The sequence below is a fragment of the Symphalangus syndactylus genome, chromosome X, assembly GCF_028878055.3.
Source record: "Symphalangus syndactylus isolate Jambi chromosome X, NHGRI_mSymSyn1-v2.1_pri, whole genome shotgun sequence".
Lineage (NCBI taxonomy): Eukaryota > Metazoa > Chordata > Mammalia > Primates > Hylobatidae > Symphalangus > Symphalangus syndactylus.
In genome coordinates, this window is record NC_072447.2 from 34526737 (window position 1) to 34537998 (window position 11262).

Here is an 11262-nt window from a genome sequence, read left to right on the forward strand (position 1 = left end):
CAACCATTTGCTATTATGAAAATGATCTCTGAGTATGCTTTATTAATTTCTACCTCCCTCTCTCCCTCTTCCTTCCTCCCTCCCTCATTCTCTCTTTCCTCCCCGTCCATCTCTTTGCTTTCTCCCTCCCTCCCTCCCTCTCTCCTGGCCTCTTTCTAGTGCATACTCATTAAGCACCTACAGTATGGTGGACTTTACACTTAGTATGGTAGGAAAGATGAAATCGACAATGCAGCCCCCAGCACTGCAGGGGATGTGGACAGAAGCAACAGTACTTACAGTATCTATAACGGTGAATGAATTACCCAACTTTGCTTGAGGAGGTCAGAGAGGTTTTCAGGGAAATGATGACTTGTAAGCTGAGTTTTGAAGGATAATTGGGGCTCACCAGGTAGATAAAGCCAATACATTTATGGTTCGCAGAAGCAATGGTACAAATTGAAGAGCAGAGGCAAGAAAACACCACATCTGTGCTACCTCCCTTCTCCCTTCCCTCTCTGCCTTCCTTGCACACATATTTACCGGGTGCTCATGTGGCAAGCATCGCCCTAGGTCTCCAGAGACAACACTAGACAAGAAGGACAATATTCCTGTCCTGGGGCAACTTATCTGCTAGTTATGAAATGACACATGATTTGCTGAGACTAACAGGTCCTATATGCCTGAACACTTCAAAAAATGTTTGGGACATGTTGCATTCTGAATGCTGCCTCCTGGAGTTTCACGGTGCACAATTTCACAGTCAAGGCCCTGGGAAGTCCTTCATCAAGAAATCTGTTATCTTCATTTACTGTGGTTCTCAAGTGCATTTAACCAGGGGAACTTGGTTTTAAGTAGCAATTAATACCACACAAAGCCAGTTTTCTGAAGGAGTCACTGCAGGAAATGTTTGAGTGTTCTTTTCTTCCAACCTCATTGCCTATTGTATCAGTTACGTGTTTTCATAATAATGCTGCATAAAAACAGCCACAGAACCTCCGTGGCATACAACAGTAAGAACTCAGTGCTTGCACCCCTGGGGAGGTTGGTTAGGTGGCTCTGCTGACCTTGGCTGAGCTTGATCCTATGTCTGGGGTCTGGCTGGCTATTGGCTGGGACAACTGGGATGAATTGGCTGTGCCCTGCTTGCCTGGGCATACACCTGGGCATATTTTCCTGGTGGTGACTGAGGCATAAAAAGGCAAGTGAAACTATGTAAGCAATTTTTCAGATCCCTGCTTTGTGAAGAATTTTAATATCCTAATGTCCAAAGCAAGCTACATGGCTGAGTCCAGAATTAAAGTGGCCGGGGATGGAGCGCTACAAAGTTTCATGGCAAACAGTGAAGATACAGAGAACAGGGAGGAATTGGGGCCACTTTAGTACTTGACCGCATCTACCTAAGACCCCGACTCAGGTATCACCTCTTCCATGAAGCCTTTTCTGACTTTCTCAGACCCATATCCATTTCTTTATCTGAGACTTCCCACTGCACATCCAGTACCTTACTGCCAAGTTAGGAACGCTCTTAAATTCCCAGCTTGCTTCACAATGGCTCCCCTACCTAGATGACAAATTCCTCGAGGGTAGAGACCATATTTTTTGTGTGCGTGTGTGGTATTTTTTTTTCCTTTTGAGACGGACTCTCCCTCTGTTGCCCAGGCTGGAGTGCAGTGATGTGATCTCGGCTCACTGCAACCTCCACCTCCTGGCTCAAGCGATTCTCCTGCCTCAGCCTCCCGAGTAGCTGGGATTACAGGTGCCTGCCACCACACTGGGCCAATTTTTGTATTTTTAGTAGAGACAGGGTTTTGCCGTGTTGGCCTGGCTGGTCTCGAACTCCTGGCATTAAGTGATCTACCTGCCTCTCAAAGTGCTGGGATTACAGGCGTGAGCCATCGGGGGAAGACCATATTTCTTTTTTTTTTCTTCTAAAAAAAGAAAAGGGATACACGTGCAGAACGTGCAGGTTTGTTACATAGGTATACATGTGTCATGGTGGTTTGCTGCATCTATTGACCCGTTCTCTAAGCTCCCTCCCCTCACCCCCGATCCCCAACAGGCCCTGGTGTGTATTGTTCCCCTCACTGTGTTCATGTGATCTCAATGTTCAACTCCCACTTATGAGTGAGAACATGTGGTATTTGATTTTCTGTTCTTGTGTTAGTTTGCTGAGGATGATGGCTTCCAGCTTCATCCATGTCCCTGCAAAGGACATGATCTCATTCCTTTTTATGGCTGCATAGTATTCCATGGTGTATGTGTGCCACATTTTCCTTACCCAGTCTATCATTGATGGACATTTGGGTTGGTTCCATGTCTTTGCTATTGTAAATAGTGCTGCAATAAACATACGTGTGCATGTAGGGAAGACCATATTTCTTCCTGGGCCTGAGACTATATTTTATACTTTGTGTCTCCCAGAGCACCTAGCACAGTGCTAGGCACACAGTGATCATTTGCTTAAGACTAAATCGAGGTCACAAGTTTCCTAGATGCATAGGAACCAGTGCTGAAAGTCAGGCTGTCTCCTGGGGGCTTCCCCTGAGGCTAGGCCCCTGTACTCCCGATGCCACCCAGATTTGTGCCTACAGGGCCAAGATCAGCTCGGTGGGGTTGGGGGTTGTTGGGGGACTGGCGCTTGTGTCAGAAAAATGCCAGAAAAGCTCTGCCCAAGAGCCGGAAGTTGCGTCTGTGTGTATGTACTTTGCTTTTGTTGTGTTCTCAGCACTCGCAGGGACTCTAACCACTTCCCCCTGAACTTCGGGCCGTACGGGAACCTCACCTCTCTTGTGGTAGTGGTCCTCCTAAATTCGGGCCACTGGGCTCATTCCTTCCTGTCTCACTTTGTTCTTCCTGCCTCTTCTGTGCATGGGGGCTACATTACTGATGCTGCAGTTGCCCAGTTGGAGAGGAGAGCAGTAGTATGAGAAAAGCACCCTGGATCTGTGCCCCTCAAAGCGAGGTCCCTGGGCCAGCAGCATCGGCTTTACCTGAGAACTGCTTAGAAATGCAGACTCTCTGGTGCCACCCCAGACCTCCTGGATCAGCCTCTGTATTTTAACTGGACCCCCAGAGGCGTAGTCAAGCCTGAGAAACACCAGCATCTGGTCACAGCTCGCCAGCCCCTTAGCTCTACAACCTGGCAAGTCTCTTTGCTTCTCTGTTGGACACGCTGATTTCCCCTGTGTCAAATGAGATGCATTTAATTATGTGGTAATTCAGATTACTTTGTTGCTTCATCAGAGAAGTACAAAGGTGTGGGAAGTGGCAGAAAATCATATTGTGCACAAAATCAAGAACTTTTAGAGCTGGAAAGAACTTGATTGACCACCTCCTCCAGTTCCCTCTTGTTTTATAGCCACTTAAGGTCAAGCCTTGCTAAGGAGAATGTCAGTCTCCTCCATCCTTCCAGGAGAAACACAGCCCCTGCAGTCAGAAGAGACAGGAAGGCCACATGAGACAGGAGGGAATGAGCCGATTGGCCTGAATTTAGGAGGACCACTACCACAAGAGAGGTGATGTTCCCATATGGCTTGAAGTTTAGGGGGAAGTGGATCCCTGATATGAAAATCGTGGTCCCTGAACCAGTAGCATTACAGTCACATGGTAAGAGAGGCAGTGGGTGGTGTGTGAGAAATGCGGATTCTCAGGCCAAAGCTCATACCTACTTGATAAACAGAGTCAAAATCTCTGTATACCAAGAACCCCACGTGATCTGTAAGCACAGCCAAGTTTGGGGAGCACTGGGCTAAATGACGCAGTCACTGGGAATGCTTGAAGACAAATGAAGCCCAGAATAGAAGCGTCATTTCCCAAGTAGTAAGAGTGCTGGCCCTAGAAGCAAAGAAATGTAGATTTGAATTTCAACTTGCCACTTCTAGACTGTGGTTTTGAGAAAGGTACTTAACCCTCTCTGAGCTTCAGATTCCTCATCTGTAAAAAGTGTGAAGCAATTAGCATGATGTTTGGCACTCAGGAAGTGCTTAGTAAATGTTAACACAACAGGGCTTCATGGCTAAAAGCACAGACTTTGCAGCCAGAGTGCCTGGATTGATAATCCCGGCTCTGCCACCTCCTAGCTGGGTGACCTTCAGCAAGTCACTTAACCTCTCTGAGCTCCAGGTTACTCATCTGCAAAGTGGAACTCACAATAGGGTTGTGATGACAATTTCATGGGTTAATATCTGTAAAGCATTTAGACGCAGTCTGGCACATAGCAAGAGCTAAGTGTCTATTAAAAATTATATTGCTATTTTAGAGACTTGATGAAAGGAAGAGAGCCAGGCATACATGTTTTTTTTTTTTTTTTTTTTTTTCAAGCTTCAATAAGAGAGGAGTCTATTTCTCCCTCATGTAAAGAGAGTCAGGAAGTGTGCAGCCCTGTGTTGGCTTTCAGGCATCCACAGGACCCAGATTTCTCCATCTGACTCTGCCATGCTCATCCTGTGGGTTCTGTCCTTATGGTGGAGAGAGGCTTGTGCAGCTCTCACTCCTGTACCCAGGTACAAGGCCAGCAGAATGAAACAGCTGAGGGAGGTCAAGGGGTTCTGGATTAGTGGTGTATTGCTGTGTAATAAATTACCCCAACACTTGAGGGCTGGATATGATAAACACTATCTCACAGTGTCTGTGGCTCATCATCGGGAGCAGCTTAGCTGTGTGGTCGTGGCTCATGCTCTTACAGGCTGCAATCAAGGTGTCAGCAGGGGCTGCAGTCATCTCTAGCTCAACTGGGGAGGATCCACTTCTGAGCTCACTTCTGCAGTTGTTGGCAGGCCTCACAAGGTCCCCTTTCAAGCTCACTTATGTAGGCCCCTCCACAGGGCTGCCTTATGACATGGCAGCTGGCTTCTCCCATTAGAAATCCAGCCCACACTCAAGCAGAGGGGGTTGTACGAGGGCCTAAATCCCAGGAGGTGGCATCATAGGGGCTACATAGCATAGGCCTCTTCCCAGTGACTCAGCTTCCCTCAAGCAGCTTTCCTGGAATTCCCACACAACACTTTTGTTTATAGCTCACAGGCTGGAACTTAGTCACATGGCCATACCAAGTTGCAAGAGAGGTTGAGAAATAGAATCTTTTTGGCTAGAGGCATTTTCACCCCAAATTAAAATCAGGGTTTCATTACTAAAGAAGAAAGGTGGGGATGGCTAGTTCATTTTCTATAGCCTTCCTACAGAGCTGTGCTTCTCAAAGTATGGTCTCTAGACCTGCAGCATCAGCATCACTGGGGAACTGGTTAGAAATACAAATGTTTGGGCTCCATCCCAGACCTGCTGACCCAGAAACTCTGGGGGTGAGGTCCAGCGATCTGTTTTCACAAGCCCTCCAGAGGATTCTGATGCACGCTCAAGTGTGAGAACCACTGCTACAGAGGGCAATTGACATTCATACGATTGGTATAATAAAACATGAAGTCTGTTTATAAGAACCGACAAAAAAATAAGAACCTACAACTTGGCGGTGTCTTTAGACAGCATCATCATGAATGGAGAGGCTTTCAAAAATGAGGCGTGTGCTACCTAATGATTCAGTTACAATTCACTTTGCGGTTTCCATCCCGAGGTTGCACATAATTTTATCAGGGAATAAGCTCCATCGTACAGATAAAACTTGAGGGTATACTTGGCAAAGGAGATCATAAATGAAGATTTCTTTATGATGAGCAAGGAACTATAGATTCTCGGTGGCTAGAAATTCCATACTTAAATAGTAGAACCAAAGTTGGGTTATGTAAGAGACTACTTAAATAATCAAATCCAGCAAAGCTGAATGTTTTAATCAACATGCAGGAAACAATAAATCAGGACAGGCTGTAAAAAAAGTGGAAGACTTCAATAACCCACAAGTAAATTGTTGGGAGGAGGCTGCCTGGTATGGAAGACAGCTTATGGAGTCTGCAGCCCAATTCCATTTGTCCATGCACCCAAATATCCAGTAAGCCTCAGGACCTCTGAGCTTCATTTTCCTCCTGAAGTGGGGATGGTAATAACAGTTTTATTTGGCAGATGACAGAAAATTCACTGATGTTAAAATTCAGCACTGTAACCCAAATCCCTGGCACATAGTAGGGGTCACACATGTGAAGTGGTCTCTCTTCTCTACTTTTATCTAAATAACGTATAGAGAGATAGAGAGATGGTTCATAGCAATAATACTTTTAAGTAGTTTCCAAACTCACAAGGAAATTAAGAACTCTTGGTTCTGATTTCCTTGAAAATCTATATTTTGTTTGATTCCACTTCTCTTCCATCAAATTACATAATTCTTGCTCCATTTGGTGTTTACTATCAATCTTTATTTTTTCTTTATTATTGTTAGGCCCTTTTTTTGCAAATGGGTTTTGCAATTTAAACACTCCGGTTCTTTTTTGTTTTGTTTTGGTGTTTTGGCTTTCCTTTTAATTGAATATTCCTGACAACTTCTTGCTTCTGAAGAGCTGAGGAGAGCAGGCAGAATCCATCATTTCCTAGGAGGGGACTGTTACTTCCGGGTGAGATGACACACTGCAGAGAACCGCCCTATGTCTTTCTACTCCTGTATGTCTCTGTATTGGGAGTGGGGTGGGGGCTTCTATGTGCTTAAATTCCAGCCCCCGCTTTTATTCCCCACTCACCTCTGCTTTAGCAAAATGTGCAGCCTCTCTTTTCAACTCCCTGTTTGCATTGCCTGCTGCTGTGGGGGGAGGCTCCCCAGCACCCCCACTCCAACCCAAGAAAGGAGCTATTCCTTTTGCTGAACACCAGTCTCCTCTCATAGTGGGACTAGGTAGTGGCACAGAGGAGCTGGGGGAAGTTCAACAGTGCGAAGTAGCAGGGCTTCTGAGGGCTCTGAGCCACATGTGGGCCAGCAACCCAGGGGCCTCTTTTTCTGGCCCTCTTCTCTGCCCACGCTTCCTGTCTGGGTTTAGCTTTGGCCCTTAAGCACAGCTGGCACATCCTCTGGGGTAAAAGGGGCCTCTCCTTGGGGGCTGTGGGGTGTGTTATTCTTTTTAGGCTTTCTCTGTGGTGAGGAGGGTGCAATAGAAAGTCATCTGGTCGCCCCGTGGGAGCAGCCTGTCCCTGGACTAGTTCTGGTGGATTACCTTGGGGTCTAATCAGGAGACAGAAGGCATACCAGGTATTTGAATAGTGAGGTTTTCATAGAAAGACATTGTTAATGAAAACGAAGTATAAAGTTGTTGTTGACTAGGTAATTGAAAGGGCATAAAGAGAACTCGAAGGTACTTCAGAGGTAGCAAGTGCAGGAACCCCACCCCTGAGGCTGAGGGAACAAAGGAAGAAGCTGGAAATATCAAAATCTAGAAACTTAGAGGAGGGGCCCCATACTGCTGAAACTCAGAGCTCTGAGGGTGGGCACCGCTCAGCTGGTGCTGAAGTCTCTGAGCTCAGAGGAGGGGCTGTGGGGCTGGACTCCTGGGAGGTGGTATCTGGCTGGCAGAGCTGAAAAAGGTGCAGCTGGCAAAGCAGATATGCGCTTTATGGAGCCCCAGCGTCAGCGTCACAGAACACAGCATAGAAGAGCAGGTTTGGAGCTGAGAGAATAAATTAGTAACTGGACAACAACTTAAAAACTGGCACAAGTCCTTTTTTTACTATTAAGCCTGCCCTAGGGCAGCACTTCTCAACTCTAATGCAAGTATGAATCACCTGGGGATCTCATTAAAGTACAGCTGGTCTGGGATAGGGCCTAAGATTCTACATCTTTGACAAGCTCCCAGGTGATGCACATGCCTTGAGCAGCAAGAGCTAGGAGGCCTTGAAGAACCCGGTGCTTGCACCTTCCTGCTAGATGTGGACAGCTGTCTTCTGCATGAGTCCCTTGCTGGGTTAGCTGTGTCCTTGTGACACCCTTTATGCAGGCATGGGGTATGCCCTTCTCTCCCATGTTCCTTACTCCCGGACTTTCTCATTTCTTTCCTCCACATCAAATTTGTCAGGACTTTGCTAGCTGATGGGAATTTGGAGTGGTCACAGGTTAAAGCCTGGACTCTTCTAAGTGACATTAACATTTTCACCTGAGTCTTTTCACACCTTCGGTCAAATAGGGAATATAGGAAGGGAGCCCATTTGGGCTATTCTCAAATTGTTCCTCATTATAGACCTGAAGATGATGCCATATTGATGACTGCCATTTTGTGATAGCTGTAGAGGGTGTTTATTCTCCAATATTCTGTTGAAGAGGTGAGAAACAATCCCAAACATGTATGTACATGATCTCCACGAAGGCTCTCGGTACCATATCCATGTTTTCACAAGGGGATCATTTTGCCAAGTAAGTTTGACGAGAAACAATGTTGTCCTTAAACAGCTTGAATGACAACACCAGGCTTCATAAATTGAAGTATAACAAGCAGGGTGGCAGCCTCAGCCCAAAAGTGGAAACCTGGGAACATCTTGAGAAAACAGCAGCTAAAGAACAAACTTCAAGCGGCCATGGCCAGCACAAACTTCTGGCAGCTAGCTATTGGGTCTCATGTTGGTGCTGGGCCTAGTAGCTCCCTGGGTGGACTCAGCCACCGAATTCCTTCTGCAGGGAGTATGTGAAGCTGGCCTTATGCTTCTTTATCACAAGAGAACTCTCACATCTGGAAAGAGAGGGTATGAAGGTGAGTGAGCAGTTAAAAATAAATATTGAGATTGGAATATCTCAAGTGGAAGGTCTATTTGCTGCCCAGGTCATTTATGCTTTTCAGGATGAGGCCCACTGGAAAACCATTTTCCTGGGATCTGAAGTTACAGTGTTTCAATACCTTTCCCCATTCATATATTGAGAATGTAATTTTATGTATGATCACTGTGACCTTCTGAAATACGGGCAAAAATGACTTTTGGGGGTTCTGATTTTACAAATGAGAGAACTGGAGCACAGAGATGGTAAGTGACTTTCTAGGGTCACAAGGTAGCCGAATTGTGATCCAGGCCCCTGACCTAGAGAGATATGTCCAAAGACCCCGGAAATCTGGCTGCTAGAGGCTGAGCGCTACACTTTGGTCAGCAAAGTTTTTCTGTATAGGTCCATATAGTAAATATTTCAGGCTTTGCAGGCCATAGGGTCTCAGTTGCAACTATTCAACTCTGCTCTTGTACCACAAAAAACAGCCATAGACGGTATGAAAACAAATACGTTTGCCTGTGTTCCAACAAAACTTTATAACAACGGGCAGAGAGCTACATTTGGTCAACAGGCTGTGGTTTGCCAACTCCTGCTATATACCAATGGCAAAAGTTGAAAACATGATACATGTACATGATTTAATTCTTTTCGGAATTGAGAAGGGTAAAGACTATGAGTTAGGAAGATAGGAGGTGAGAATAGGAGAGAAGGAGGAGTAGGAGATAAGATGGGTAAGGTAGGTGGAGGGAGACAATAGATAAAAAGAAAAAGAAAAAAAAGAAGGAATAGGCATTAAGACAACTGTGATTTGAGGGGGACTTACCAATAAGATAAAAGAAACATGAGTTTGGAACCTTACCCAGGGCTGTGTGAAAGACAGTACAATTTATCATAGTTTTTCTGTGCAAGATGAATTCGCTTTTCTCAGATGATTTTATTTTCAAATGACAAACTTAGAGCAGGCACAGTGAAGTTTGTGATATTAAATCACTGTCAAGTTATGCCTCTGTAAAAATAATTGTCCAACTGACTCTATCAGCTGAGTAACAACAATTTAAAAATACATAATTTATGACCAGGAATGATGAAATCTAGAAAATATTTCCCAGGAAAGAAATATGTTTTAGCTGCTCAACAGAAAAAACAAGTCCTTTGTTATTAATGCACTGATGCTTATGATGTCTTCACTATCTCAGAGATTAAAGGGTTTCTTGGAGATTCGAGTGCCTGGTATGGCTAAAGCTTTTGGAAAGTTTTGCAGACAGATCTTATTGTTTTGCAAACATTTCCCCCTTCTACATACTTTGAAAAATGATTTCAAATCTCTTTCGAGAAGCTTTCTTCTTCATAGTTTCCTTATTGGCTTTATTGCTTTCCTGTGCCAGCAAGAAAACCATCTGAGCCAGCAGCACAAAGACTTAAAAATATTTGAAGAAGCAATCGTTGCTGCCACTTTAGGGAATGTATTTTTCTAAAAACACGGGAACCTGGGAGCTGGGGAATTGTATGACTACAGACGGTGAGCTGGGTCAAGTGGGACTACTTTAGAATTTTGGGGTATGCCCTGTGTCTAGAAATCCTTGTGGGTGTTGAATGCCTCCCTTTGTAGGGCAGTGTGGTATAGTGGTTATGGGCACTGGGTTTGGACACAGACCACTTTGGCTTGACTCATATCTCTGCTACTGATTGGGTGGCCAATCCTAGACCAGTTACTCATTCTGTCTGTGGCTCACCCTCTTCATCTGTGAAATGGACATGATAATATCAATATCTATCTTAAAGAATCTTTATAAAGATTGAAAGAATTAAAATACATGCGAGCACTTAGAATGCCTGGCATATAGAAAACACTCAATAAATGTTACTATTACAATTAATGAGAGGAAGACAAGAATTACAACAAATCAGGTTTTTTTTTGGTGTGTGTGTGATTTGCGAATTATTTCTGTTATTGTTTTTTAATTTTTTTAACTTTTAAGTTCAGGGGTACACGTGCAGGATGTGCAGGTTTGTTACACAGGTGAACATGTGTCACGGGGGTTTGTTGTACAGATTGTTTCATTACCCAGGTATTAAGCCTGGTATCCATTAGTTATTTTTCCTGATCCTCTTCCTCTTCCCATCCTTCACCCTCCACCCTCTGATAGGCCCCAGTGTGTGTTTTTCCCCTCTATTTGTCCGTGTATTCTCATCAACAAATCAGGTTTTCTTTTGAAATTTTGTTACCTGTGGAATGGTATATATGCATGTGTGTTTCCACCTGGGCTGTTAAATATTGGCAGTGGATAACCTTATAAGGTATACATGTAAATGCAAAATTGTCGTGACAATTTTTGTGCAGAGGTGATATTGCAGCTAATGAGATTTTAATCAAAGCACAATTATTGCTGATTGAAAGTTGTCATCAGCTTAGGCAACATAGAAAGACCCTGTCTCTACAACAAAAATTAAAAAAAAAATTAGCCGGGTATAGTGGCCCAGGCTTGTAGTCCTAGCTACTTGGGAGGCTGAGGCAGGAAGATGACTTGAGCCCAGGAGTTTGAGGCTGCAGTGAGCTATGAGTGCACCACTGCACTCCAGCCTGGGTGACAGAGCGAGATTCTATCTCTAAAAAAGATTAAAAAGGAAGAAAGAAAGTTGTCATGACTGTTAATATATTGTTA

The 11262-nt window shown here is 44.6% G+C and overlaps 1 pseudogene; it reads left to right on the top strand.

Annotated features, from left to right (window-relative positions):
* Positions 1-10928: 10928 nt before the first annotated feature.
* Positions 10929-11008, top strand: LOC129476495 (uncharacterized; annotated as a pseudogene).
* Positions 11009-11262: the final 254 nt, after the last annotated feature.